Consider the following 6,159-nt stretch of genomic DNA (forward strand, 5'->3'; position numbering starts at 1 on the left):
AACGCACCGTATTACTTAATGGAAAATGTAAAACGCAATGTTGAAGGATGAGGCAGTTAGAATCTTATTTACTATTAAGCACATGTGTTAAGTTGTTAAGATTTGTTATAACCAAATCTAGTTTGTTAAGCTCTCTCTCTCATCTCTCTCTCTCTCTATATATATGTATATAATCAAAACAAACTCTTATAATGTAATTCATTCAGTCAGTTTTTATGCAATATATCAAAGTATTCTCTAGAATATTCTCTCAATTCTCTAGATTAGTTTCTCATTTCTTCACCTACTACACTTGCAAACAACCAATATTGCTGCTGCTCCAACAAATGAGACTGATAGGTTGGCTTTGCTCAAATTCAAACAACTGATAGCCAATGATCCACATAAAACCCTGGGCTCTTGGAATGATTCTATCCACTTCTGCAACTGGCATGGAGTAACATGCAGCCACCAGCATCAAAGAGTCACAGCCTTGAACCTACAAGGTTATACTTTGCGTAGATCCATATCACCTTATGTTGGCAACCTTAGCTTTCTCAAGTTGGTCAACCTCTGTGACAACACATTATATGGAGATATTCTACAAGAAGTGAGTCATTTGTTCCGACTGAAAGATCTTCTTAGTAATAACTCGTTGACAGGGAGAATTCCAGGTAACTTGACCAACTGTCCTGAACTCAGAGTCATTGATTTCACTAGGAATAAAATTTCTGGGAATATTCCTGTTGAGCTGGCTCTTTGAAGAAGCTTGCGGTGCTTCAAATTGGTGGAAATAATTTGACAGGAGGCATCTCGCCTTCTTTAGGAAATATTTCTTCACTCCAGGAACTCTCCTTAGCACTCAATAATTTTGTGGGAAATATTCTGGATGAAATAGGCCTTAAACGGAAATTATCTTTCTTTGAAGTTGTAGGCAATAATCTTTCCGGTGTGATCCCTTATTCCCTTTACAATATATCAACTATGAGCATCATCTCTACTGCAGTTAACTGACTTAATGGCACTCTTCCAGACAACATAGGACTCACTCTCCCTAATCTCAAATATTTGTCCATCTTTACTAATAAGTTCTTTGGTCCTGCTATACCTCTTGTGGCTAGGTGTTGGATGAAATAATCTTGGAAATAATTCAGCTAAGGACTTGGACTTCTTAACATCTGTGGAAAAGTGCACCAAACTGGAATGCTTGATTTTTCTAATAACAATTTTGGAGGTAGTTTACACAACTCTATAGGAAATTTGTCCATGCAACTCCGTGCACTATATCTTGACGGAAATAAACTATCTGGAATTATTCCTGAGGCATTAGAGAATCTCATCAACTTAACTTCTTTAAACACGGCACGTAACCTGTTCACTGGCAGCATTCCCAGTCATTTTACAAAGTTTCAAAAGCTGGAAGGATTGGCTTTGAATGGAAACAGATTGTCAGGACCCATACCATCCTCTATAGGTAACCTCACTCAATTGGTCAAACTTTACCTATCACAGAACAATTTGGAAGGACACATTCCCTCCAGTTTTGGAAACTGCAAATATTTGCAGTACTTAGACATTTCAGAAAATAACCTTAGTGGAGCCATACCCAAAATCAGTCTTCCCCAATTACTAGTACTCAACTTATCACAGAACTCATTAACCAGCACCCTACCTGTGGAAGTTGGCATTTTCAAAAATATCAATCAATTGAATGTCTATGAAAACAAATTGACTGGTGAGATTCCTAGAGCCATTTCAGATTGCTTGAGCTTGGAGTACCTTTACCTGCAAGGTAATTTATTTCAAGGCACCTAACCTCCATCTTTGGCTTCTTTGAGAGGCCTTAAGTTCTTAGATCTTTCACAAGACAACTTGTCAGGGCCAATTCTTAAAGATCTGCAGAAACTCTCCCTTTTACAATATTTGAATCTTTCTTTTAATAATCTGGAGGGTGAAGTTCTAACAGAAGGCTTCTTTAGAAAGGCAAGTAACATATCAGTGAATGGAAATAAAAAGCTTTGTGGCGGTATACCAGAACTGCAGCTGCAAGCATGCGAAATTAAAGTTATGAAAGAAGGAAAATCCCATGCTTTCAAATTAACAGTCATAATTGTTTGTGGGATTTTTTTCATCACTTTGTCTTCACTCTTTCTTGTTCTCTATTGGAGGAGAAAATCAAAAAAGAAATCATCTTCTACACTCTTAGGTACTGACCTCATTTCAAAGGTTTCATACAAGAGGCTTTATCAGGTGACTGGCGGATTCTCTCCTGACAATCTAATTGGATCTGGTCGTTTTGGATCTGTGTATAAAGGAGTAGGAATTCTTGATCAAGAAGAAATGATAGTTGCTGTAAAGGTGTTGAACCTTCAACAGAAAGGAGCTTCCAAGAGTTTCATTGTTGAATGCAATGTGTTAAGAAATATTCGGCATCGGAATCTTGTTAAAACCTTAACATGTTGCTCCAGCATGGACTACAATGGTAATGAATTCAAAGCTCTAGTGTTTGAGTTCATGGCGAATGGAAGCCTAGAGAAGTGGCCGCATCCATATATAGACAATGAAAATCAATCAAGACATTTGAACCTTCTTCAAAGACTAAATATTGCAATTGATGTTGCTTCTGCATTACATTATCTTCATGAGCACTGTAAAAGACCAATCATTCATTGTGATTTAAAGCCAAGCAATGTTCTTAACAATGACATGATTGCTCATGTTAGTGACTTTGGCTTGGCAAGGCTCCTTTCCTTAACCAATGATGTTTCTCAAAATCAAACTAGCACAGTTGGACTAAAAGGTTCAATTGGTTACGCTGCTCCAAATAAATAACTACTTAACTCCCAAATACTCTAAATCATGATTTTGATCAAGTTGACCAGCATCTCTAACAGTCTTCTGGCTAAGATTTATTCATTTAGCATTGTTGATTTATTTCTTCAGGCTTCTCTATGATTATGCTGATAGCATGCCAATCGGGTTTATCAAATATGTAGACTACCAATAAATAGAATTATGCAGACCCTGCATAAAAATGGTGCGGACAACTTTTTAGTTGAGAGAATTGGTCTCTTTGTAGCCTGGGAATATTAGTTCCAGCTAGGATTTTAAGGCTTGAGTACAGATTAATAGGAATTGCAAGGGAGGATTTGACCACTATTTTTTTTTTCCCTAGGTGAAGACACCAGGGATTGAACCAGTAGTTTACCCACCTTAGGGTAGAGGTGCCAGTGCCACTAGGGCAACAGGCCATTGGCGATTTGACCATTATTAAAGAAGTTGCAAATCTTTCATAAATTACATCCAATAAAAAAGAGTCTTAAATATGAGAAGACAATGGCATGTCTCTTTCGTTTGGGAATAGTACATTGAGATTAGAATCTAAAGCTGAAAATGAAAACCAGAAAAAGATTTTAAGATCAAAGAATAGCCTTTATTTACACAAGAAATTGAATATTGGTCAAGAGGAGACAAACAAAACAAAACAAGTAGAGATGAAGAAAAATTCACACCAATAATCCCAAGATAAAAGAATGCTTAGATTGGAGACACAGCCATTGAAGTTGTAAACTTTTTTGACCAAATGCAGGATGGACTGATGATTGAAATCCTGCATGGTTCAACAAGAAAATTTTATTTCAGCTTATTAAAAGTTTGCCCTCTTCTTCCTTTTTCTCTGGTAGCTTTTTGTGCCTTTTCTTTTTCAAATTTGTATTTAATTTCCGAAATTTTCAGTTTAGCTATTTCAAGCAGCTTTATATGTGACTTGGAAAAAAAAGGAACATACAAATAGACATGGAATAGCTGGTACTTAACAGATACCTAAATAGCTAAATAATTTGGTTATCATCGGATAATATCACGGCCTATTTCTCTCTGTAGCCATACATGCAGCCATGGCTTGTTGAGAGGCCTTTATCTACCACTTAATTACAGATAAGTAAAGGATATGATGATCAAATGATCCTAATCATTGACTTACATTTTCCATTGTAAGATGCAAGTATGAATGTTGTTCCCTTCTATCATGCAATTTGTCAGAGTTTTTACAAGTTCTGACTTTAGATTCTCTATCACATATTTTCAAAATAATATTAAACAAAACATTTAACCTCTAAATATTGTGTATCAGATCACAAAAAGCAAGTATTAAGCTGCTATATGAAATTTCCCTCACTTTAACTAAGCATGTGAAACATATAAATTGCAGAATACGGAATGGGAGGTGAAGCGTCAAGGCAGGGCGATGTCTACAGCTATGGAATACTAGTGTTGGAGATGTTCACAGGACCAAGACCCACTGACGAAATGTTTAAAGATAGTTTCAACCTCCATAACTTTGTTAGGATGGCATTGCCAGAAAGACTTGTGCAGATTGTGGACCCAAACCTTTCCACAAGAGGAGTAGATGAAACAGCAACAGAAGAAGACAGCCATGACAATTATGATCACACGGATCCAGAGGCAGAGGAAGGAAAAAACCACATGGAGAACCTACACCAGATGAATGCTAATATGCACAAGTGCTTATTTTCAGTTTTCAAGATCGGCCTTGCTTGTTCATTGGAATCACCACAAGAAAGAATGAATATGGAGAATGTCACCAGGGAGCTACATCATATCAAAAATGCTTTTCTTGGTATAGGGATTTATGGATAATGAACAAGGTATTATAGCATGTTTCCATGCAGTCATACAGAAGTTTAGCCAATAACAGATAACCCATAGAGTGACTATATTTCACACATTATAGTTTTCAGCTGAATCTTTGAAACTACAAACAGAAAACTTTCTTAGGTACCTGATCTGCTAGTACAAGTAGATTTTCTGGTGGTTTTATTAGGATAGAAAGATTAAACCAAGTCTAAGCCACATTGGATTTTTTCTTCCTAATGTTGTTTTTGTTTCTTGTAGTCTCAACATTGGAAAACATAACTAACTAACTAACTACTATTTTTGCAGGATCATGGAACTTTGTGAAGAAATCAGATTGCAGGAAATCGCCTTTAAATAGCCGCCTTGAGAGTTGAGCGTAACCTCTACTGTATTTACGTGTATGTTCTTTGTTGGAAAAAAATCAAACCGGATTTTGTAAGTTATCAACATGTTTGTGACAAAATAGTTATAATGTAGACATGTATTAAGGATATAGCACTGCACAAATTACATGCTAATAAGAAAAAAGTCTGGAGTTATTTGATAAAATTAAAACCTTTTTGATTCAAAACTCATTTTGTACTATAAATGAACTAACAGCATTTGAACATAAAGCAATAGGTAAAAAAAAAAATAATAAGTTGAATAAAGGTAAGAAACTCACTGTTCAGTCTTCAATGCCCTGAGCCAGACTGTTTGTGCAACTTCAGAAAACTTTTTCTAAAAAACCATCATTGAGATTCTTTCTGGAGCAGAGTGCATGCGTGCAATGTAAGGATTAGCATTCGGATAGCTAAAAAAAAAAACTCATTTTTACACTCAATGTTCGCAATCAAATGACCTTTTCTGCCAAGTGCGGACCTCAATAACTAGTGCATGAGAAATTGGGAATGATTACTAGGCATTTGGACTTTGGAGTGCAATTCTAGAAGGATTTGTAAAAAAATCAATGGCAACGTGGCAAAAATTGAAGAACCACTTGCCAACGCCAATAGGAAATAGGGGGTATGTTTGGTAGAATAAGTGAGAACATTTTCAAGATGGGCTTAATTACAAAGGGCATCGGTCCTAGATAAAGATGCTTGGTTTCTAAATGCTCCTGTAAAGCCCTTAAGCATTCCAGTTGGACATCCATATCAATGCAGTCACTGTGTCCATTTCCTTTTAATTTGAAACTTGAAAGCATTGCATTGCACACCCTTTGTCCATTTTTTTTTTTTTTTTTTTTTTTTTGGGTATTATAAAAGTTTAGAATCCAAGGGGAAATGGACCTCCGAGGAGTTCTCTCCACAGGCCCACTATTTTGGATGATTTTTGGAGAGAAAATGTGGTGGAAAGAGGAGTTTGATAAAGAAGATTACTTATCTACCCTCACCTCCTCCCACTTGTGTTCACGTTGCTTTTTTTTTTTTTTTTTTTTAATTTTTAATATTGAAGTTTTTTTTTTCTTTTAAACTATTATTATTATTAATATATATATATATATATATATATATATATTGTAATAGAGGCATAAGAGTAAAT

The 6,159-nt window shown here is 35.7% G+C and overlaps 1 protein-coding gene and 1 pseudogene across 1 annotated transcript in view; both read left to right on the forward strand.

Annotated features, from left to right (window-relative positions):
* Positions 1-4,267, forward strand: part of LOC115954859 (putative receptor-like protein kinase At3g47110) — a 27,202-nt gene extending 22,935 nt beyond the window's left edge. The window contains exon 3 of the mRNA XM_031072826.1: positions 4,190-4,267. The gene's annotated coding sequence lies outside the window, so the exon portion shown is untranslated. The remainder of the gene's footprint in view (positions 1-4,189) is intronic.
* Positions 1,115-5,158, forward strand: LOC115957206 (annotated as a pseudogene).
* Positions 5,159-6,159: the final 1,001 nt, after the last annotated feature.

The sequence above is a fragment of the Quercus lobata genome, chromosome 8, assembly GCF_001633185.2.
Source record: "Quercus lobata isolate SW786 chromosome 8, ValleyOak3.0 Primary Assembly, whole genome shotgun sequence".
Taxonomy (NCBI): domain Eukaryota; kingdom Viridiplantae; phylum Streptophyta; class Magnoliopsida; order Fagales; family Fagaceae; genus Quercus; species Quercus lobata.